Source organism: Panulirus ornatus, chromosome 54, assembly GCF_036320965.1.
Source record: "Panulirus ornatus isolate Po-2019 chromosome 54, ASM3632096v1, whole genome shotgun sequence".
NCBI classification, from domain to species: Eukaryota; Metazoa; Arthropoda; class Malacostraca; order Decapoda; family Palinuridae; genus Panulirus; species Panulirus ornatus.
Window position 1 is genome coordinate 7,702,320 of NC_092277.1, and position 25,667 is coordinate 7,727,986.

General features: G+C 41.8%; 1 long non-coding RNA gene and 1 other non-coding gene across 2 annotated transcripts in view; one reads left to right on the forward strand and one right to left on the reverse strand.

The window, feature by feature from the left end:
• The window catches only part of LOC139765312 (uncharacterized), an 82,486-nt gene that overhangs the window by 56,120 nt on the left and 699 nt on the right, over positions 1–25,667 (forward strand). Inside the window, exon 2 of the long non-coding RNA XR_011716639.1 lies at positions 12,178–12,394. This is a non-coding gene — a long non-coding RNA (uncharacterized lncRNA). The remainder of the gene's footprint in view (positions 1–12,177; positions 12,395–25,667) is intronic.
• TRNAF-GAA (transfer RNA phenylalanine (anticodon GAA)) lies at positions 10,686–10,758 on the reverse strand. Its single transcript has one exon. It is a non-coding gene; the product is annotated as a tRNA-Phe (tRNA).

Below are 25,667 nucleotides of genomic sequence, written 5' to 3' on the forward strand. Positions count from 1 at the left end.
GCCTTCTCCAGATCCATAAATGCTACATACAAATCCATTTGCTTTTCTAAGTATTTCTCACATACATTCTTCAAAGCAAACACCTGATCCACACATCCTCTACCACTTCTGAAACCACACTGCTCTTCCCCAATCTGATGCTCTGTACATGCCTTCACCCTCTCAATCAATACCCTCCCATATAATTTACCAGGAATACTCAACAAACTTATACCTCTGTAATTTGAGCACTCACTCTTATCCCCTTTGCCTTTGTACAATGGCACTATGCACGCATTCCGCCAATCCTCAGGCACCTCACCATGAGTCATACATACATTAAATAACCTTACCAACCAGTCAACAATACAGTCACCCCCTTTTTTAATAAATTCCACTGCAATACCATCCAAACCTGCTGCCTTGCCGGCTTTCATCTTCCGCAAAGCTTTACTACCTCTCCTCTGTTTACCAAATCATTTTCCCTAACCCTCTCACTTTGCACACCACCTCGACCAAAACACCCTATATCTGCCACTCTGTCATCAGACACATTCAACAAACCTTCAAAATACTCACTCCATCTCCTTCTCACATCACCGCTACTTGTTATCACCTCCCCATTTGCGCCCTTCACTGAAGTTCCCATTTGCTCCCTTGTCTTACGCACTTTATTTACCTCCTTCCAGTACATCTTTTTATTCTCCCTAAAATTTAATGATACTCTCTCACCCCAACTCTCATTTGCCCTTTTTTACACCTCTTGCACCTTTCTCTTGACCTCCTGTCTCTTTCTTTTATACATCTCCCACTCAATTGCATTTTTTCCCTGCAAAAATCGTCCAAATGCCTCTCTCTTCTCTTTCACTAATACTCTTACTTCTTCATCCCACCACTCACTACCCTTTCTAATCAACCCACCTCCCACTCTTCTCATGCCACAAGCATCTTTTGCGCAATCCATCACTGATTCCCTAAATACATCCCATTCCTCCCCCACTCCCCTTGCTTCCATTGTTCTCACCTTTTTCCATTCTGTACTCAGTCTCTCCTGGTACTTCCTCACACAGGTCTCCTTCTCAAGCTCACTTACTCTCACCACCCTCTTCACCCCAACATTCACTCTTCTTTTCTGAAAACCCATACAGATCTTCACCTTAGCCTCCACAAGATAATGATCAGACATCCCTCCAGTTGCACCTCTCAGCACATTAACATCCAAAAGTCTCTCTTTCGCACGCCTGTCAATTAACACGTAATCCAATAACGCTCTCTGGCCATCTCTCCTACTTACATAAGTATACTTATGTATATCTCGCTTTTTAAACCAGGTATTCCCAATCATCAGTCCTTTTTCAGCACATAAATCTACAAGCTCTTCACCATTTCCATTTACAACACTGAACACCCCATGTATACCAATTATTCCCTCAACTGCCACATTACTCACCTTTGCATTCAAATAACCCATCACTATAACCCGGTCTCGTGCATCAAAACCACTAACACACTCATTCAGCTGCTCCCAAAACACTTGCCTCTCTTGATCTTTCTTCTCATGCCCAGGTGCATATGCACCAATAATCACCCACCTCTCTCCATCAACTTTCAGTTTTACCCATATTAATCGAGAATTTACTTTCTTACACTCTATCACATACTCCCACAACTCCTGTTTCAGGAGTATTGCTACTCCTTCCCTTGCTCTTGTCCTCTCACTAACCCCTGACTTTACTCCCCAGACATTCCCAAACCACTCTTCCCCTTTACCCTTGAGCTTCGTTTCACTCAGAGCCAAAACATCCAGGTTCCTTTCCTCAAACATACTACCTATCTCTCCTTTTTTCACATCTTGGTTACATCCACACACATTTAGGCACCCCACTCTGAGCCTTCGAGGAGGATGAGCACTCCCCGCGTGACTCCTTCTTCTGTTTCCCATTTTAGAAAGTTAATACAAGGAGGGGAGGATTTCTGGCCCCCCGCTCCCGTCCCCTCTAGTCGCTTTCTACGACACGCGAGGAATACGTGGGAAGTATTCTTTCACCCCTATCCCCAGGGATAATATACATATATATATACATATACACATACACACACATACACATACATACGCACATATACACACACACACACATACATATATATACATATGAAAAATGTAAGAAACAATTTAGAAAACTGAAACTTCTAGCTTGAAATGAATGGAAAAAAATGAATGTCACATAATGGTTCAACCTCTGGCTATGGAAAAAAGGAAATGTATAATGTATATATATATATATATATATATATATATATATATATATATATATATACATATATATATATATATATATATATATATGTATATATATATATATATATATATATATATATATATATATATATATATATATATATATATATTATCCCTGGGGATAGGGGATTAAGAATACTTCCCACGTATTCCCTGCGTGTCGTAGAAGGCGACTAAAAGGGGAGGGAGCGGGGGGCTGGAAATCCTCCCCTCTCGTTTTTTTTTTTTTTTTTTTTTTTTTTTTTTTTTTTTTAATTTTCCAAAAGAAGGAACAGAGGGGGCCAGTTGAGGATATTTCAAAAAAGGCCCAGTCCTCTGTTCTTAGCGCTACCTCGCTAACGCGGGAAATGGCGAATTGTTTAAAAGAAAAAAGAAATATATATATATATATATATATATATATATATATATATATATATATATATATATATATATATATATATATATATGTACAGAGCATCAGATTAGGGAAGAGCAGTGTGGTTTCAGAAGTGGTAGAGGATGTGTGGATCAGGTGTTTGCTTTGTAGAATGTATGTGAGAAAATACTTAGAAAAGCAAATGGATTTGTACGTAGCATTTATGGATCTGGAGAAGGCATATGATAGAGTTGATAGAGATGCTCTGTGGAAGGTATTAAGAATATATGGTGTGGGAGGCAAGTTGTTAGAAGCAGTGAAAAGTTTTTATCGAGGATGTAAGGCATGTGTACATGTAGGTAGAGAGGAAAGTGATTGGTTCTCGGTGAATGTAGGTTTGCGGCAGGGGTGTGTGATGTCTCCATGGTTGTTTAATTTGTTTATGGATGGGGTTGTTAGGGAGGTGAATGCAAGAGTTTTGGAAAGAGGGGCAAGTATGAAGTATGTTGTGGATGAGAGAGCTTGGGAAGTGAGTCAGTTGTTGTTCGCTGATGATACAGCGCTGGTGGCTGATTCATGTGACAAACTGCAGAAGCTGGTGACTGAGTTTGGTAAAGTGTGTGAAAGAAGAAAGTTAAGAGTAAATGTGAATAAGAGCAAGGTTATTAGGTACAGTAGGGTTGAGGGTCAAGTCAATTGGGAGGTGAGTTTGAATGGAGAAAAACTGGAGGAAGTGAAGTGTTTTAGATATCTGGGAGTGGATCTGGCAGCGGATGGAACCATGGAAGTGGAAGTGGATCATAGGGTGGGGGAGGGGGCGAAAATTCTGGGAGCATTGAAGAATGTGTGGAAGTCAAGAACATTATCTCGGAAAGCAAAAATGGGTATGTTTGAAGGAATAGTGGTTCCAACAATGTTGTATGGTTGCAAGGCGTGGACTATTTATAGAGTTGTGTGCAGGAGGATGGATGTGCTGGAAATGAGATTTTTGAGGACAATGTGTGGTGTGAGGTGGTTTGATCGAGTAAGTAACGTAAGGTTAAGAGAGATGTGTGGAAATGAAAAGAGCGTGGTTGAGAGAGCAGAAGAGGGTGTTTTGAAATGGTATGGGCATGTGGAGAGAATGAGTGAGGAAAGATTGACCAAGAGGATATATGTGTCGGAGGTGGAGGGAACGAGGAGAAGAGGGAGACCAAATTGGAGGTGGAAAGATGGAGTGAAAAAGATTTTGTGTGATCGGGGCCTGAACATGCAGGAGGGTGAAAGGAGGGCAAGGAATAGAGTGAATTAGAGCGATGTGGTATACCGGGGTTGACGTGCTGTCAGTGGATTGAATCAAGGCATGTGAAGCGTCTGGGGTAAACCATGGAAAGCTTTGTAGGTATGTATATTTGCGTGTGTGGACGTATGTATATACATGTGTATGGGGGTGGGTTGGGCCATTTCTTTCGTCTGTTTCCTTGCGCTACCTCGCAAATGCGGGAGACAGCGACAAAGTATAATAAAAAATAAAAAAAAAAAAAATATATATATATATATATATATATATATATATATATATATATATATATATATATATATATATATATATATATATATATATATATGTTTGCTTTGAAGAATGTATGTGAGAAATACTTAGAAAAGCAAATGGATTTGTATGTAGCATTTATGGATCTGGAGAAGGCATATGATAGAGTTGATAGAGATGCTCTGTGGAAGGTATTAAGAATATATGGTGTGGGAGGAAAGTTGTTAGAAGCAGTGAAAAGTTTTTATCGAGGATGTAAGGCATGTGTACGTGTAGGAAGAGAGGAAAGTGATTGGTTCTCAGTGAATGTAGGTTTGCGGCAGGGGTGTGTGATGTCTCCATGGTTGTTTAATTTGTTTATGGATGGGGTTGTTAGGGAGGTAAATGCAAGAGTTTTGGAAAGAGGGGCAAGTATGAAGTCTGTTGGGGATGAGAGAGCTTGGGAAGTGAGTCAGTTGTTGTTCGCTGATGATACAGCGCTGGTGGCTGATTCATGTGAGAAACTGCAGAAGCTGGTGACTGAGTTTGGAAAAATGTGTGGAAGAAGAAAGTTAAGAGTAAATGTGAATAAGAGCAAGGTTATTAGGTACAGTAGGGTTGAGGGTCAAGTCAATTGGGAGGTGAGTTTGAATGGAGAAAAACTGGAGGAAGTGAAGTGTTTTAGATATCTGGGAGTGGATCTGGCAGCGGATGGAACCATGGAAGCGGAAGTGGATCATAGGGTGGGGGAGGGGGCGAAAATCCTGGGGGCCTTGAAGAATGTGTGGAAGTCGAGAACATTATCTCGGAAAGCAAAAATGGGTATGTTTGAAGGAATAGTGGTTCCAACAATGTTGTATGGTTGCGAGGCGTGGGCTATGGATAGAGTTGTGCGCAGGAGGATGGATGTGCTGGAAATGAGATGTTTGAGGACAATGTGTGGTGTGAGGTGGTTTGATCGAGTGAGTAACGTAAGGGTAAGAGAGATGTGTGGAAATAAAAAGAGCGTGGTTGAGAGAGCAGAAGAGGGTGTTTTAAAGTGGTTTGGGCACATGGAGAGGATGAGTGAGGATAGATTGACCAAGAGGATATATGTGTCGGAGGTGGAGGGAACAAGGAGAAGAGGGAGACCAAATTGGAGGTGGAAAGATGGAGTGAAAAAGATTTTGTGTGATCGGGGCCTGAACATGCAGGAGGGTGAAAGGAGGGCAAGGAATAGAGTGAATTGGAGCGATGTGGTATACCGGGGTTGACGTGCTGTCAGTGGATTGAAGCAGGGCATGTGAAGCGTCTGGGGTAAACCATGGAAAGCTGTGTAGGTATGTATATTTGCGTGTGTGGACGTATGTATATACATGTGTATGGGGGGGGGGTTGGGCCATTTCTTTCGTCTGTTTCCTTGCGCTACCTCGCAAACGCGGGAGAAAGCGACAAAGTATAATAAAAAAAATAAAATACATATATATATATATATATATATATATATATATATATATATATATATATATATATATATAGAAGGCGACTAGAGGGGATGGGAGCGGGGGGCCAGAAATCCTCCCCTCCTTGTATTTTTAACTTTCTAAAAAATGGGAAACAGAAGGAGTCACGCGGGGAGTGCTCATCCTCCTCATAGACTCAGATTGGGGTGTCTAAATGTGTGTGGATGTAACCAAGATGTGAAAAAAGGAGAGATAGGTAGTATGTTTGAGGAAAGGAACCTGGATGTTTTGGCTCTGAGTGAAACGAAGTCAAGGGTAAAGGGGAAGAGTGGTTTGGGAATGTCTGGGGAGTAAAGTCAGGGGTTAATGAGAGGACAAGAGCAAGGGAAGGAGTAGCAGTACTCCTGAAACAGGAGTTGTGGGAGTATGTGATAGAATGTAAGAAAGTAAATTCTCGATTAATATGGGTAAAACTGAAAGTTGATGGAGAGAGATGGGTGATTATTGGTGCATATGCACCTGGGCATGAGAAGAAAGATCATTAGAGGCAAGTGTTTTGGGAGCAGCTGAATGAGTGTGTTAGTAGTTTTGATGCACGCGACCGGGTTATAGTGATGGTTGATTTGAATGCAAAGGTGAGTAATGTGGCAGTTGAGGGAATAATTGGTATACATGGGGTGTTCAGTGTTGTAAATGGAAATGGTGAAGAGCTTGTAGATTTATGTGCTGAAAAAGGACTGGTGATTGGGAATACCTGGTTTAAAAAGCGAGATATACATAAGTATACGTATGTAAGTAGGAGAGATGGCCAGAGAGCGTTATTGGATTACGTGTTAATTGACAGGCGCGTGAAAGAGAGACTTATGGATGTAAATGTGCTGAGAGTTGCAACTGGAGGGATGTCTGATCATTATCTTGTGGAGGCTAAGGTGAAGATTTGTATGGGTTTTCAGAAAAGAAGAGTGAATGTTGGGGTAAAGAGGGTGGTGAGAGTAAGTGAGCTTGGGAAGGAGACTTGTGTGAATAAGTACCAGGAGAGACTGAGTACAGAATGGAAAAAGGTGAGAACAATGGAAGTAAGGGGAGTGGGGGAGGAATGGGGTGTATTTTGGGAATCAGTGATGGATTGCGCAAAAGATGCTTCTGGCATGAGAAGCGTGGGAGGTGGGTTGATTAGAAAGGGTAGTGAGTGGTGGGATGAAGAAGTAAGATTATTAGTGAAAGAGAAGAGAGAGGCATTTGGACGATTTTTGCAGGGAAAAAATGCAATTGAGTGGTAGATGTATAAAAGAAAGAGACAGGAGGTCAAGAGAAAGGTGCAAGAGGTGAAAAAAAGGGCAAATGAGAGTTGGGGTGAGAGAGTATCATTAAATTTTAGGGAGAATAAAAAGATGTTTTGGAAGGAGGTAAATAAAGTGCATAAGACAAGGGAGCAAATGGGAACTTCAGTGAAGGGTGCTAATGGGGAGGTGATAACAAGTAGTGGTGATGTGAGAAGGAGATGGAGTGAGTATTTTGAAGGTTTGTTGAATGTGTTTGATGATAGAGTGGCAGATATAGGGTGTCTTGGTCGAGGTGGTGTGCAAAGTGAGAGGGTTAGGGAAAATGATTTGGTAAACAGAGAAGAGGTATTAAAGCTTTGTGGAAGATGAAAGCCGGCAAGGCAGCAGGTTTGGATGGTATTGCAGTGGAATTTATTAAAAAAGGGGGTGACTGTATTGTTGACAGGTTGGTAAGGTTATTTAATGTATGTATGACTCATGGTGAGGTGCTTGAGGATTGGCGGAATGCGTGCATATGCCATTGTACAAAGGCAAAGGGGATAAGAGTGAGTGCTCAAATTACAGAGGTATAAGTTTGTTGAGTATTCCTGGTAAATTATATAGGAGGGTATTGATTGAGAGGGTGAAGGCATGTACAGAGCATCAGATTGGGGAAGAGCAGTGCGGTTTCAGAAGTGGTAGAGGATGTGTGGATCAGGTGTTTGCTTTGAAGAATGTATGTGAGAAATACTTAGAAAAGCAAATGGATTTGTATGTAGCATTTATGGATCTGGAGAAGGCATATGATAGAGTTGATAGAGATGCTCTGTGGAAGGTATTAAGAATATATGGTGTGGGAGGCAAGTTGTTAGAAGCAGTGAAAAGTTTTTATCGAGGATGTAAGGCATGTGTACGTGTAGGAAGAGAGGAAAGTGATTGGTTCTCAGTGAATGTAGGTTTGCGGCAGGGGTGTGTGATGTCTCCATGGTTGTTTAATTTGTTTATGGATTAGGTTGTTAGGGAGGTGAATGCAAGAGTTTTGGAAAGAGGGGCAAGTATGAAGTCTGTTGTGGATGAGAGAGCTTGGGAAGTGAGTCAGTTGTTCGCTGATGATACAGCGCTGGTGGCTGATTCATGTGAGAAACTGCAGAAGCTGGTGACTGAGTTTGGTAAAGTGTGTGAAAGAAGAAAGTTAAGAGTAAATGTGAATAAGAGCAAGGTTATTAGGTACAGTAGGGTTGAGGGTCAAGTCAATTGGGAGGTAAGTTTGAGTGGAGAAAAACTGGAGGAAGTAAAGTGTTTTAGATATCTGGGAGTGGATCTGGCAGCGGATGGAACCATGGAAGCGGAAGTGAATCATAGGGTGGGGGAGGGGGCGAAAATTCTGGGAGCATTGAAGAATGTGTGGAAGTCGAGAACATTATCTCGGAAAGCAAAAATGGGTATGTTTGAAGGAATAGTGGTTCCAACAATGTTGTATGGTTGCGAGGCGTGGGCTATGGATAGAGTTGTGCGCAGGAGGGTGGATGTGCTGGAAATGAGATGTTTGAGGACAATATGTGGTGTGAGGTGGTTTGATCGCGTAAGTAATGTAAGGGTAAGAGAGATGTGTGGAAATAAAAAGATCGTGGTTGAGAGAGCAGAAGAGGGTGTTTTGAAATGGTTTGGGCACATGGAGAGAATGAGTGAGGAAAGATTGACCAAGAGGATATATGTGTCGGAGGTGGAGGGAACGAGGAGAAGTGGGAGACCAAAATTGGAGGTGGAAAGATTGAGTGAAAAAGATTTTGAGTGATTGGGGCCTGAACATGCAGGAGGGTGAAAGGCGGGCAAGGAATAGAGTGAATTGGATCGATGTGGTATACCGGGGTTGACGTGCTGTCAGTGGATTGAATCAGGGCATGTGAAGCGTCTGGGGTAAACCATGGAAAGTTGTGTGGGGCCTGGATGTAGAGAGGGAGCTGTGGTTTCGGGCATTATTGCATGACAGCTGGAGACTGAGTGTGAACAAATGGGGCTTTTGTTATCTTTTCATAGCGCTACCTCGCACACATGAGGGGGGAGGGGGATGGTATTCCATGTGTGGCGAGGTGGCGATGGGAATGAATAAAGGCAGACAGTGTGAATTGTATGCATGGGTATATATGTATGTGTCTGTGTGTATATATATGTGTACATTGAGATGTATAGGTATGTATATTTGCGTGTGTGGATGTTTCTGTATATACATGTGTATGGGGGTGGGTTGGGCCATTTCTTTCTTCTGTTTCCTTGCGCTACCTCGCAAATGCGGGAGACAGCGACAAAGCAAAAAAAAAAAAAAAAAAATAAAATATATATATATATATATATATATATATATATATATATATATATATATATATATATATATATATATATATATATATCTTTCTTTCTTTCTTTTAAACTATTCGCCATTTCCCGCATTAGCGAGGTAACATTAAGAACAGAGGACTGGGCCTTTGAGGGAATACCCTCACCTGGCCCAATTCTCTGTTCCTTCTTTTGGGGAAAAAAAAAAAAAAAAAAGAGAGGGGAGGATTTCCAGCCCCCCGCTCCCTCCCCTTTTAGTCGCCTTCTACGACACGCAGGGAATACGTGGGAAGTATTCTTAATCCCCTATCCCCAGGGATATATATATATATATATATATATATATATATATATATATATATATATATATATATATATATATCCCTGGGGATAGGGGAGAAAGAATACTTCCCACGTATTCCCTGCGTGTCGTAGAAGGCGACTAAAAGGGGAGGGAGCGGGGGGCTGGAAATCCTCCTCTCTCATTTTTTTTTTTTTTTTTCAATTTTCCAAAAGAAGGAACAGAGAAGGGGGCCAGGTGAGGATATTCCCTCTAAGGCCCAGTCCTCTGTTCTTAACGCTACCTTGCTAATGCGGGAAATGGTGAATAGTATGAAAAAAAAAAAAAAAAAAAAAAAAAAATATATATATATATATATATATATATATATATATATATATATATATATATATATATATAATCTGCTTTAGTAATATGTATATCCTGGTCTTTTTTAAGGTGTTAATAGGTCTTATACATGTTTTAGGGCAATTAGGTTCCACTGGTTTTGAGCTAGTGGCAAACACTAAAGCCTTACAGATATTAATTTCATCATTAGTGTAATTGTATTTCTCTAAATCACAAAAAGACTTTGTGACATGAACACATCTGGCTTCCCTGTTAGAGCACACCCAACTTGATCCGTAGCCTCATGCACACAAGGAATCCTTATTTAGTGCTTTATTAGACAGGTAGATCACAAAAGAAGGGTTTGTCTTCTTAGTCCAGTGTGTGTTTGTAATGATTCAACTTACAATTTAGTGACATTTGTAGACTATTGCCTTCATGTCTTAATGTATTCTAGCAATAGTTGGATGGCAACAGCCGTAGCATTGTGTACATTTACCATCCAGAGAGAACGGATGCCCATCGGTTGGTCGACATACTTCCAAACTTTCCTACAATAACGCTCCATTACAATTAATTATTCACATACAAACATTATCATCTTGTACATTACAAAATTATGAAACAGAATTAATATATTTCATGTATAAATGAATGTTTCTATATCACAAATTTCACGATATAAGAAGGCATTCAAATGTATGTTTTTTGGGTTAACTAAAGTAAACACAAGGGAGGAAATGAGAGCACAGTATAATAACGATTTCAGATAATGTCAAAAACCACAATGGTTTGTTAACATGTAATTTATAATGGATAAATAGGCTAAATGTTGTACAGATATAAAAACATGAAAAAAATAAAAAAAAAGTTTGCCCGGACCAGGGATTGAACCAGGGACCTCTCGATCTTCAGTCGAGCGCTCTCCCGACTGAGCTACCCGGGCCTTAATTATATAAAAAATTTGGGGGGGTATTTATCCTACCCAAAAGTATTTTGTTGTGTTGTGGTGTGATGATGAAGTAGGTGATGTGGTGTAGTTTGTAGCAGTTTGGTGGTGTGATGATGATGAAGTAGGTCATGTGATGTAGCAGAAAGGTGAGGGAATTGGCCATATATCATGGTGGTGTATGGCAAGGTCATATGATCAAACCTTCCCGCTTGTTCACCCCGGAAATTGCTCTTCTGATACTTCTACAGTTTGGGTATGTGTTTGTTATACTAAATATTAACATAAGAATAGTGTAATATTAATGAAAATTATAATATAATAATGATTTAGATTTGTTATAGGTCAAGATGTGTAGTTGAAGCGGAAGAGCGAAATATGGTACAGGTCAGCCATTACTGGGTCGACGACACATACTGAAAATTACGACCTTTATTATTATTATACATTCATCTGTGTGTCAGTTGTTTTAAATATTTGTTTTGTTTGTAGAGTAAAATTTGTCTTTCAGATATTATTGTTTCCTTGAGAAATGGTAGTTAATGGAGAGGTTCATAAAGTGTGAGGTCAACATTATGTGATATTTCCAGTAGAGTCGAGGTAGTATTTACCAATGGCGTCTTGATGTTTTATGGTCCTGGCCATAGATTATCACCACCACATAGACTGGCTGAAAACTAGCCACAATTGGATATCATAAACCCCAAAACTATGGCTGGTTCCTGGGGCCCTCCAGCCTTCCATACGTTCCTGATAAGATCTTTTTATAAGTTTTTTTTTCAGAGCAACAAGACACGTGTGCATCTCTGTAAAGTTACACACACACACACACACAATACTTCTTCAGATAATGTCTGCAATAAAAGGTCAAGCTGAAAAGTTGTTCTATTTCGTAATGGGTTTGACCTTGATATTTGGAATGAATGTTTAGCCTATCTAAATTTGACAGTTGAGGTTATTTATTTGGATGGTGTTTCCAGATTGTAATTTGGAAGGAGTGTCCTGGATGATGAGCCCCAAGATGACCTAAGATTGTTGTACAAGATGGAAAACAATTTCCAAGCTTTTCTTCCATTTTGGTTTCAAGAATTGAATTGAGCCATTTTGTATTTCCTTGCATCTGTATGAAATATTTCTTAAGGTATAACTATTCCATGAATAATTTTCTGTATGTTTTCTGGTAATAGTTGGCTTGTGTTTATTTTATTGTGGTACTATGGTGCGACAGCCACATTGATGGATATAGCTATTAAGACTTGCAGCACAACACATGATGCTTTCCTCAAGGCACATACCTTGTACCTACACAAGGTCCACAATTATTTTTTAAACATATTTAAGAGAACTGATATGACATACAGTTTGTTGTGCAACTATGTAGTTGACAAGGGCAAATATAATCGGTTTAATTTTCAGTTTGATGAATGCTGGCCTGAACCCTTGCTTGCTTAATTCAAAATGAAGTGCATTAAGAAGTTGCAGCAAGTGATGTAGAAGGATTACACTTGAGCATACAGGTGCTTGACCAGGAGGCATCATAATTTGTAGACACTGCCAATCCCTCCTCAGATAAGTCAGCAGAGCCTGCAGTCTCAACCATCTTGTTCAGACCAACAGCCCCAACTATTCCAAGGTCAGACTTAAATAAATCATTTGTTAGTAATGTTGTGAAAGTTCTTGTAGCAGTTTAAAACTTTCAGAGCTATGTTGTTCATGTTTGTGGTTTTACATAATGAATCAATATTCACAAAGAAATATGTGATTCTTAAGTAGCGAGGGAATGGTCCCAGAGCCCTTTTTTGCACTTCATTGAGAATATAAATTTATATGCCACTGCTGGCATCATAGCAGAGCAGTTTTATGCTGAACTATACTTAGATTATCATATTGACAGAGTAGTAGGGAAGTGTACGGTACTGTGACTTACATACACACACAGCAGCCATATGTATGTGTATACATATATATACACACACAGACATATACATATATAAACATGTACATAATTCATACTGTCTGCCCTTATTCATTCCCGTCGCTACCCTGCCACACATGAAATGAAAAGCCCCTCCCCCGCTTGTGCGCGAGGTAGTGCAAGGAAAAGACAATGAAGGACTTATTTGTTCACACTCAGTCTCTAGCTGTCATGTATAATGCACTGAAACCACAGCTCCCTTTCCACATCCAGGCCCCACAAAACTTTCCATGGATTACCCCAGACGCTTCACATGCCCTGGTTCAATCCATTGACAGCACGTCGACCCCAGTATACCATGTCATTCCAATTCACTCTATTCCTTGCAGGCCTTTCACTCTCCTGCATGTTCAGGCCCGGATCACTCAAAATCTTTTTCACTCCATCTTTCCACCTCCAATTTGGTCTTCCACTTCCCCTCGTTCCCTCAGCCTCTGACATATATTCTCTTGGTTAATCTTTCCTCACTCATTCTGTCCATGTGACCAAACCATTTCAAAACAACCTCTTCTACTCTCTCAACCACACTCTTTTTATTATCACACATCTCTTTTACCTTATTAGTACTTACTCGATCAAACCACCTCACACCACATATTGTCCTCAGACATCTCATTTCCAGTACATCCACCCTCCTCTGCACAACTCTATCCATAGCCCATGCCTCGCAATCATATAACATTGTTGGAACCATTATTCCCTCAAACATACCCATTTTTGCTTTCTGAGATAATATTCTCGACTTCCACACATTCTTCAATGCTCCCAGAACTTTCGCCCCCCCTCCCCCACCCTATGATTCACTTCTGCTTCCATGGTTCCATCCGCTGCCAAATCCACATCCAGATATCTAAAACACTTCACTTCCTCCAGTTTTTCTCCATATATATGATTTATTTATTTTGCTTTGTTGCTCTCTCCCGCGTTTGCGAGGAAGCGCAAGGAAACAGACGAAAGAAATGGCCCAACCCACCCCCATACACATGTATATACACACACATCCACACACGTGTATATATATATACACACACACAGACACATACGTATATACCCATGCACACAATTCACACTGCCTTTATTCATTCCCATCGCCACCTCGCCACACATGGAATACCATCCCCCTCCCCCCTCATGTGTGTGAGGTAGCGCTAGGAAAGACAACAAAGGCCCCATTCGTTCACACTCAGTCTCTAGCTGTCATATAATAATGCACCGAAACCACAGCTCCCTTTCCACATCCAGGCCACACCAAACTTTCCATGGTTTACCCCAGACGCTTCACATGCCCTGGGTCAATCCATTGACAACACGTCAACCCCAGTATACCACGTCGTTCCAATTCACTCTATTCCTTGCACGCCTTTCACCCTCCTGCATGTTCAGGCCCCGATCACTTAAAATCTTCTTCACTCCATCTTTCCCCCTCCAATTTGGTCTACCACTTCTCCTTGTTCCATCCACCTCTGACACATATATCCTCTTGGTCAATCTTTCCTCACTCATTCTCTCCATGTGACCAAACCATTTCAAAACACCCTCTTCTGCTCTCTCAACCACACTCTTTTTTTTTTATCACACATCTCTCTTACCCTTACATTATTTACTCGATCAAACCATCTCACACCACATTTTGTCCTCAAACATCTCATTTCCAGCACATCCACCCTCCTGCGCACAACTCTATCCATAACACATGTCTCGCAATCATACAACATTGTTGGAACCACTATTCCTTCAGACATACCCATTTTTGCTTCCCAAGATAATGTTCTCGACTTCCACACATTCTTCATGGCTCCCAGAATTTTTGCCCCTCCCCCACCCTATGATTCACTTCCATTTCCATGGTTCTATCCGCTGCGAAATCCACTCCCAGATATCTAAAACACTTCACTTCCTCCAGGTTTTCTCCATTCAAACTTACCTCCCAATTGACTTGACCCTCAACCCTACTGTACCTAATAACCTTGGTCTTATTCACATTTACTCTCAGCTTTCTTCTTTCACACACTTTACCAAACTCAGTCACCAGTTTCTGCAGTTTCTCACATGAATCAGCCACCAGCGCTGTATCATCAGCAAACAACAACTGACTCATTTCCCAAGCCCTCTCATCCACAACAGACTGCATACTTGCCCCTCTTTCCAAAACTCTTGCATTCACCTCCCTAACAACCCCATCCATAAACAAATTAAACAACCATGGAGACATCACACACCCCTGCCGCAAACCTACATTCACTGAGAACCAATCACTTTCCCCTCTTCCTACACATACACATGCCTTACATCCTTGATAAAATCTTTTCACTGCTTCTAACAACTTTCCTCCCACACCATATATTCTTAATACCTTTCACAGAGCATCTCTATCAACTTCATCATATGCCTTCTCCAGATCCATAAATGCTACATACAAATCCATTTGCTTTTCTAAGTATTTTATTTATTAATTATACTTTGTCGCTGTCTCCCGCGTTTGCGAGGTAGCGCAAGGAAACAGACGAAAGAAATGGCCCAACCCCCCCCCCCCCATACACATGTATATACATACGTCCACACACGCAAATATACACACCTACACAGCCTTCCATGGTTTACCCCAGACGCTTCACATGCCTTGATTCAATCCACTGACAGCACGTCAACCCCGGTATACCACATCGCTCCAATTCACTCTATTCCTTGCCCTCCTTTCACCCTCCTGCATGTTCAGGCCCCGATCACACAAAATCTTTTTCACTCCATCTTTCCACCTCCAATTTGGTCTCCCTCTTCTCCTCGTTCCCTCCACCTCCGACACATATATCCTCTTGGTCAATCTTTCCTCACTCATTCTCTCCATGTGCCCAAACCACTTCAAAACACCCTCTTCTGCTCTCTCAACCACGCTCTTTTTATTTCCACACATCTCTCTTACCCTTACGTTACTCACTCGATCAAACCACCTCACACCACACATTGTCCTCAAACATCTCATTTCCAGCACATCCATCCTCCTGCGCACAACTCTATCCATAGCCCACGCCTCGCAACCATACAACATTGTTGGAACCACTATTCCTTCAAACATACCCATTTTTGCTTTCCGAGATAATGTTCTCGACTTCCACACATTCTTCAAGGCCCCCAGAATTTTCGCCCCCTCCCCCACCCTATGATCCACTTCCGCTTCCATGGTTCCATCCGCTGCCAGATCCACTCCCAGATATCTAAAACACTTCACTTCCTCCAGTTTTTCTCCATTCAAACTCACCTCCCAAATGACTTGACCCTCAACCCTACTGTACCTAATAACCTTGCTCTTATTCACATTTACTCTTAACTTTCTTCTTCCACACACTTTACCAAACTCAGTCACCAGCTTCTGCAGTTTCTCACATGAATCAGCCACCAGCGCTGTATCATCAGCGAACAACAACTGACTCACTTCCCAAGCTCTCTCATCCCCAACAGACTTCATACTTGCCCCTCTTTCCAAAACTCTTGCATTCACCTCCCTAACAACCCCATCCATAAACAAATTAAACAACCATGGAGACATCACACACCCCTGCCGCAAACCTACATTCACTGAGAACCAATCACTTTCCTCTCTTCCTACACGTACACATGCCTTACATCCTCGATAAAAACTTTTCACTGCTTCTAACAACTTTCCTCCCACACCATATATTCTTAATACCTTCCACAGAGCATCTCTATCAACTCTATCATATGCCTTCTTCAGATCCATAAATGCTACATACAAATCCATTTGCTTTTCTAAGTATTTCTCACATACATTCTTCAAAGCAAACACCTGATCCACACATCCTCTACCACTTCTGAAACCACACTGCTCTTCCCCAATCTGATGCTCTGTACATGCCTTCACCCTCTCAATCAATACCCTCCCATATAATTTACCAGGAATACTCAACAAACTTATACCTCTGTAATTTGAGCACTCACTCTTATCCCCTTTGCCTTTGTACAATGGCACTATGCATGCATTCCGCCAATCCTCAGGCACCTCACCATGAGTCATACATACATTAAATAACCTTACCAACCAGTCAACAATACAGTCATCCCCTTTTTTAATAAATTCCACTGCAATACCATCCAAACCTGCTGCCTTGCCGGCTTTCATCTTCCGCAAAGCTTTCACTACCTCTTCTCTGTTTACCAAATCATTTTCCCTAACCCTCTCACTTTGCACACCACCTCGACCAAAACACCCTATATTTGCCACTCTATCATCAAACACATTCAACAAACCTTCAAAATACTCACTCCATCTCCTTCTCACATCACCACTACTTGTTATCACCTCCCCATTTGCGCCCTTCACTGAAGTTCCCATTTGCTCCCTTGTCTTACGCACTTTATTTACCTCCTTCCAGAACATCTTTTTATTCTCCCTAAAATTTAATGATACTCTCTCACCCCAACTCTCATTTGCCCTTTTTTACACCTCTTGCACCTTTCTCTTGACCTCCTGTCTCTTTCTTTTATACATCTCCCACTCAATTGCATTTTTTCCCTGCAAAAATCGTCCAAATGCCTCTCTCTTCTCTTTCACTAATACTCTTACTTCTTCATCCCACCACTCACTACCCTTTCTAATCAACCCACCTCCCACTCTTCTCATGCCACAAGCATCTTTTGCGCAATCCATCACTGATTCCCTAAATACATCCCATTCCTCCCCCACTCCCCTTACTTCCATTGTTCTCACCTTTTTCCATTCTGTACTCAGTCTCTCCTGGTACTTCCTCACACAGGTCTCCTTCCCAAGCTCACTTACTCTCACCACCCTCTTCACCCCAACATTCACTCTTCTTTTCTGAAAACCCATACAAATCTTCAGCTTTGCCTCCACAAGATAATGATCAGACATCCCTCCAGTTGCACCTCTCAGCACATTAACATCCAAAAGTCTCTCTTTCGCACGCCTGTCAATTAACACGTAATCCAATAACGCTCTCTGGCCATCTCTCCTACTTACATAAGTATACTTATGTATATCTCGCTTTTTAAACCAGGTATTCCCAATCATCAGTCCTTTTTCAGCACATAAATCTACAAGCTCTTCACCATTTCCATTTACAACACTGAACACCCCATGTATACCAATTATTCCCTCAACTGCCACATTACTCACCTTTGCATTCAAATCACCCATCACTATAACCTGGTCTCGTGCATCAAAACCACTAACACACTCATTCAGCTGCTCCCAAAACACTTGCCTCTCATGATCTTTCTTCTCATGCCCAGGTGCATATGCACCAATAATCACCCACCTCTCTCCATCAACTTTCAGTTTTACCCATATTAATCAAGAATTTACTTTCTTACATTCTATCACATACTCCCACAACTCCTGTTTCAGGAGTATTGCTACTCCTTCCCTTTCTCTTGTCCTCTCACTAACCCCTGACTTTACTCCCCAGACATTCCCAAACCACTCTTCCCCTTTACCCTTGAGCTTCGTTTCACTCAGAAAGTATTTCTCACATACATTCTTCAAAACAAACACCTGATCCACACATCCTCTACCTCTTCTGAAACCACAGTGCTCTTCCCGAATCTGATGCTCTGTACATGCCTTCACCCTCTCAATCAATACCCTCCCATATAATTTCCCAGGAATACTCAACAAACTTATACCTCTGTAATTTGAGCACTCACTCTTATCCCCTCTGCCTTTGTACAATGGCACTATGCAAGCATTCCACCAATCCTCAGGCACCTCACCATGAATCATACATACATTAAATAACCTTACCAACCGGTTAGTCAACAATACAGTCACCCCCTTTTTTATAAATTCCACAGCAATACCATCCAAACCCGCTGCCTTGCAGGCTTTCATCTTCTGCAAAGCTTTTACTACCTCTTCTCTGTTTACCAAATCATTTTCCCTAACCCTCTCACTTTGCACACCACCTCGATCAAAACATCCTATATCTGCCACTCTATCATCAAACACATTCAACAAACCTTCAAAATGCTCACTCCACCTCCTTCTCACATCACCACTACTTGTTATCACCTACCCATTAGCCCCTTTCACTGAAGTTCCCATTTGTTCCCTTGTCTTACGCACTTTATTTACCTCCTTCCAAAACTTCTTTTTATTTTCCCTAAAATTCAATGATACTCTCTCACCCCAACTCTCGTTTGCCCTCTTTTTCACCTCTTGCACCTTTCTCTTGACCTCCTGCCTCTTTCTTTTATACATCTCCAACTCATTTGCATTATTTCCCTGCAAAAATCGTCCAAATGCCTCTCTCTTCTCTTTCACTAATAATGTTACTTCTTCATCCCACCACTCACTACCATTTCTAATCTGCCTACGTCCCATGCTTCTCATGCCACAAGCATCTTTTGTGCAAGCCATCACTGCTTCCCTAAATGCATCCCATTCCTCCCCCACTCCCCTTACCTCCTTTGTTCTCACCTTTTTCCATTCTGTACTCAGTCTCTCCTGGTACTTCCTCACACAAGTCTCCTTCCCAAGTTCACTTACTCTCACCACTCTCTTCACCACAACGTTCTCTCATCTTTTCTGAAAATCTCTACAAATCTCTACCTTCGCCTCCACAAGATAATGATCAGACATCCCTCCAGTTGCACCTCTCAGCACAGTAACATTCAAAAGTCTCTCTTTTGCTTGCCTATCAATTAACACGTAATCCAATAACGCTCTCTGGCCATCTCTCCTACTTACATACATTTTTTTTTTTTTTTTTTTTGCTTTGTCGCTGTCTCCCACATTTGCGAGGTAGCGCAAGGAAACAGACGAAAGAAATGGCCCAACCCACCCCCATACACATGTATATACATACGTCCACACACGCAAAATATACATACCTACACAGCTTTCCATGGTTTACCCTAGACGCTTCACATGCCCCGATTCAATCCACTGACAGCACGTCAACCCCGGTATACCACATCGCTCCAATTCACTCTATTCCTTGCCCTCCTTTCACCCTCCTGCATGTTCAGGCCCTGATCACACAAAATCTTTTTCACTCCATCTTTCCACCTCCCATTTGGTCTCCCTCTTCTCCTCGTTCCCTCCACCTCCGACACATATATCCTCTTGGTCAATCTTTCCTCACTCATTCTCTCCATGTGCCCAAACCATTTCAAAACACCCTCTTCTGCTCTCTCAACCACGCTCTTTTTATTTCCACACATCTCTCTTACCCTTACGTTACTTACTCGATCAAACCACCTCACACCACACATTGTCCTCAAACATCTCATTTCCAGCACATCCATCCTCCTGCGCACAACTCTATCCATAGCCCACGCCCCGCAACCATACAACATTGTTGGAACCACTATTCCTTCAAACATACTCATTTTTGCTTTCCGAGATAATGTTCTCGACTTCCACACATTCTTCAAGGCTCCCAGAATTTTCGCCCCCTCCCCCACCCTATGATCCACTTCCGCTTCCATGGTTCCATCCGCTGCCAGATCCACTCCCAGATATCTAAAACACTTCACTTCCTCCAGTTTTTCTCCATTCAAACTCACCTCCCAATTGACTTGACCCTCAACCCTACTGTACCTAATAACCTTGCTCTTATTCACATTTACTCTTAACTTTCTTCTTTCACACACTTTACCAAACTCAGTCACCAGCTTCTGCAGTTTCTCACATGAATCAGCCACCAGCGCTGTATCATCAGCGAACAACAACTGACTCACTTCCCAAGCTCTCTCATCCCCAACAGACTTCATACTTGCCCCTCTTTCCAAAACTCTTGCATTCACCTCCCTAACAACCCCATCCATAAACAAATTAAACAACCATGGAGACATCACACACCCCTGCCGCAAACCTACATTCACTGAGAACCAATCACTTTCCTCTCTTCCTACACGTACACATGCCTTACATCCTCGATAAAAACTTTTCACTGCTTCTAACAACTTGGCTCCCACACCATATATTCTTAATACCTTCCACAGAGCATCTCTATCAACTCTAACATATGCCTTCTCCAGATCCATAAATGCTACATACAAATCCATTTGCTTTTCTAAGTATTTCTCACATACATTCTTCAAAGCAAACACCTGATCCACACATCCTCTACCACTTCTGAAACCACACTGCTCTTCCCCAATCTGATGCTCTGTACATGCTTTCACCCTCTCAATCAATACCCTCCCATATAATTTACCAGGAATACTCAACAAACTTATACCTCTGTAATTTGAGCACTCACTCTTATCCCCTTTGCCTTTGTACAATGGCACTATACACGCATTCTGCCAATCCTCATAAATATATACATATATTTATGTATATCTCTCTTTTTAAACCAGGTATTCCCAATCACCAGTCCTTTTTCAGCATATAAATGTACAAGCTCTTCACCATTTCCATTTTGAACACTGAACACCCCATGTATACTAATTATTCCCTCAACTGCCACATTACTCACCTTTGCACTCAAGTCACCGATCACTATAACCCGGTCTCGTGCATCAAAACCACTAACACACTCATTCAGCCCCAAAACACTTGCCTTTCATGATCTTTCTTCTCATGCCCAGGTGCATATGTCCCAATAATCACCCATCTCGCTCCATAAACTTTCAGTTTTATCCATATCAATCTAGAGTTTACTTTCTTACACTCTATCACATACTCCCACCACTCCTGTTTCAGGAGTAGTGCTACTACTTCCCTTGCTCTTGTCCTCTCACTAACCAATGACTTTACTCCCAAGACATTCCCAAACCACTCTTCCCCTTCACCCTTGAGCTTTGTTTCATTCAGAGCCAAAACATCCAGGTTCCTTTCCTGAGACATACTACCTATCTCTCCCTTTTTTCTCATCTTGGTTACATCCACACACATTTAGACACCCCAATCTGAGCCTTCGAGGAGGATGAGCACTCCCCGTGTGACTCCTTCTTCTGTTTCCCCTTTTAGAAAGTTAAAATACAAGGAAGGGAGGGTTTCTGGCCCCCCGCTCCCATCCCCTTTAGTTGCCTTCTACGACACATGAGGAATGCGTGGGAAGTATTCTTTCTCCCCTATCCCCAGGGATAATAGGTATACTTACATAGGTATACATATGTATATCTCTCTTTTTAAACTAGGTATTCCCAATCACCAGTCGTTTTTCAGCGCACAGATCTACAAGCTCTTCGCCATTTCCATTTACAACACTGAACACCCCATGTACACCAATTATTCCCTCAACTGCCACATTACTCACCTTTACATTCAAATTGCCCATTTCTGTAACCCTGTCTAATGCATAAAAACTACTAACACACTCACTCAGCTGCTCCCAAAACACTTGCCTCTCATGATCTTTCTTCTCATACCCTGGTGCATATGCACCAATAATCACCCATCTCTCTCCATCCACTTTCAGTTTTACCCATATCAATCTAGAATTTACTTTCTTCACTTTTACCCATATCAATCTAGAATTTACTTTCTTACACTCTATCACATACTCCTACCACTCTTGTTTCAGTGGTAGTGCTACTCCATCCCTTGCTCTTCTCCTCTCACTAACCCCTGACTTTACTCCCAAGACATTCCCAAATCACTCTTCCCCTTTACCCTTGAGCTTCGTTTCACTCAGAGCCAAAACATCCAGGTTCCTTTCCTGAAACATACTACCTATCTCTCCTTTTTTCTCTTCTTGGTTACTGTCCACACACATTTAGACACCCCAATCTGAGCCTTCGAGGAGGATGAGCATTCCCTGCGTGACTCCTTCTTCTGTTTCCCCTTTTAGAGTTTAAATGTAAAGGAGGGGGGGGTTTCTATCCCTCCCGCTTCTGTCCTTTTTAGTTGCCTTCTACGACACGTGAGGAATGTGTGGGAAGTATTCTTTCTCCTTATTATACTTTGTCGTTGTTTCCCGCATTAGGGAGGTAGTGCAAGAAAACATATATATATATGTTGGTTGGTAAGGTTATTTAATGTATGTATGACTCATGGTGCGATGCCTCAGGATTGGCGGAATGCTTGCATAATACCATTTTACAAAGGCAAAGTGGATAAAAGTGAGTGCTCAAATAACAGAGGTATAAGTTTGTTGAGTATTCCTGGGGAGTTATATGGGAGGGTATTGATTGAGAGGGTGAAGGCTTTTACAGAGCATCAGATTGGGGAAGAGCAGTGTGGTTTCAGAAGTGGTAGAGGATGTGTGGATCAGGTGTTTGCTTTGAAGAATGTATGTGTGAAATATTTAGAAAAGCAAATGAATTTGTATGTAGCATTTATGGTTCTGGAGAAGGCATGTGATAGAGTTGATAGAGATGCTCTGTGGAAGGTATTAAGAATGTATGGTGTGGGAGGCAAGTTGTTAGAAGAAGTGAAAAGTTTTTATCGAAGATGTAAGGCATGTAAGGCATCTGTTTCCTTGCACTACCTCACCATTTCATATTTGGCGGGGTGGCGACGGAATGGATGAAGGCACCAAGTATGAATATGTATATTTATATATATATATATGTGTTTTCAGAAAAGAAGAGTGAATGTTGGGGTGAAGAGGGTGGTGAGAGTAAGTGAGCTTGAGAAGGAGACCTGTGTGAGGAAGTACCAGGAGAGACTGAGTACAGAATGGAAAAAGGTGAGAACAATGGAAGCAAGGGGAGTGGGGGAGGAATGGGATGTATTTAGGGAATCAGTGATGGATTGCGCAAAAGATGCTTGTGGCATGAGAAGAGTGGGAGGTGGGTTGATTAGAAAGGGTAGTGAGTGGTGGGATGAAGAAGTAAGAGTATTAGTGAAAGAGAAGAGAGAGGCATTTGGACGATTTTTGCAGGGAAAAAATGCAATTGAGTGGGAGATGTATAAAAGAAAGAGACAGGAGGTCAAGAGAAAGGTGCAAGAGGTGAAAAAAAGGGCAAATGAGAGTTGGGGTGAGAGAGTATCATTAAATTTTAGGGAGAATAAAAAGATGTTCTGGAAGGAGGTAAATAAAGTGCGTAAGACAAGGGAGCAAATGGGAACTTCAGTGAAGGGCGCAAATGGGGAGGTGATAACAAGTAGTGGTGATGTGAGAAGGAGATGGAGTGAGTATTTTGAAGGTTTGTTGAATGTGTTTGATGATAGAGTGGCAGATATAGGGTGTTTTGGTCGAGGTGGTGTGCAAAGTGAGAGGGTTAGGGAAAATGATTTGGTAAACAGAGAAGAGGTAGTGAAAGCTTTGCGGAAGATGAAAGCCGGCAAGGCAGCAGGTTTGGATGGTATTGCAGTGGAATTTATTAAAAAAGGGGGTGACTGTATTGTTGACTGGTTGGTAAGGTTATTTAATGTATGTATGACTCATGGTGAGGTGCCTGAGGATTGGCGGAATGCGTGCATAGTGCCATTGTACAAAGGCAAAGGGGATAAGAGTGAGTGCTCAAATTACAGAGGTATAAGTTTGTTGAGTATTCCTGGTAAATTATATGGGAGGGTATTGATTGAGAGGGTGAAGGCATGTACAGAGCATCAGATTGGGGAAGAGCAGTGTGGTTTCAGAAGTGGTAGAGGATGTGTGGATCAGGTGTTTGCTTTGAAGAATGTATGTGAGAAATACTTAGAAAAGCAAATGGATTTGTATGTAGCATTTATGGATCTGGAGAAGGCATATGATAGAGTTGATAGAGATGCTCTGTGGAAGGTATTAAGAATATATGGTGTGGGAGGAAAGTTGTTAGAAGCAGTGAAAAGTTTTTATCGAGGATGTAAGGCATGTGTACGTGTAGGAAGAGAGGAAAGTGATTGGTTCTCAGTGAATGTAGGTTTGCGGCAGGGGTGTGTGATGTCTCCATGGTTGTTTAATTTGTTTATGGATGGGGTTGTTAGGGAGGTAAATGCAAGAGTTTTGGAAAGAGGGGCAAGTATGAAGTCTGTTGGGGATGAGAGAGCTTGGGAAGTGAGTCAGTTGTTGTTCGCTGATGATACAGCGCTGGTGGCTGATTCATGTGAGAAACTGCAGAAGCTGGTGACTGAGTTTGGTAAAGTGTGTGGAAGAAGAAAGTTAAGAGTAAATGTGAATAAGAGCAAGGTTATTAGGTACAGTAGGGTTGAGGGTCAAGTCAATTGGGAGGTGAGTTTGAATGGAGAAAAACTGGAGGAAGTGAAGTGTTTTAGATATCTGGGAGTGGATCTGGCAGCGGATGGAACCATGGAAGCGGAAGTGGATCATAGGGTGGGGGAGGGGGCGAAAATTCTGGGGGCCTTGAAGAATGTGTGGAAGTCGAGAACATTATCTCGGAAAGCAAAAATGGGTATGTTTGAAGGAATAGTGGTTCCAACAATGTTGTATGGTTGCGAGGCGTGGGCTATGGATAGAGTTGTGCGCAGGAGGATGGATGTGCTGGAAATGAGATGTTTGAGGACAATGTGTGGTGTGAGGTGGTTTGATCGAGTGAGTAACGTAAGGGGAAGAGAGATGTGTGGAAATAAAAAGAGCGTGGTTGAGAGAGCAGAAGAGGGTGTTTTGAAGTGGTTTGGGCACATGGAGAGGATGAGTGAGGAAAGATTGACCAAGAGGATATATGTGTCGGAGGTGGAGGGAGCAGGGAGAAGAGGGAGACCAAATTGGAGGTGGAAAGATGGAGTGAAAAAGATTTTGTGTGATCGGGGCCTGAACATGCAGGAGGGTGAAAGGAGGGCAAGGAATAGAGTGAATTGGAGCGATGTGGTATACCGGGGTTGACGTGCTGTCAGTGGATTGAATCAAGGCATGTGAAGCGTCTGGGGTAAACCATGGAAAGCTGTGTAGGTATGTATATTTGCATGTGTGGAAGTATGTATATACATGTGTATGGGGGGGGGTTGGGCCATTTCTTTCGTCTGTTTCCTTGTGCTACCTCGCAAACGCGGGAGACAGCGACAAAGTATAAAAAAAAAAAAATGTGTATATATCTATGTGTGTATATGTACTTATACTTT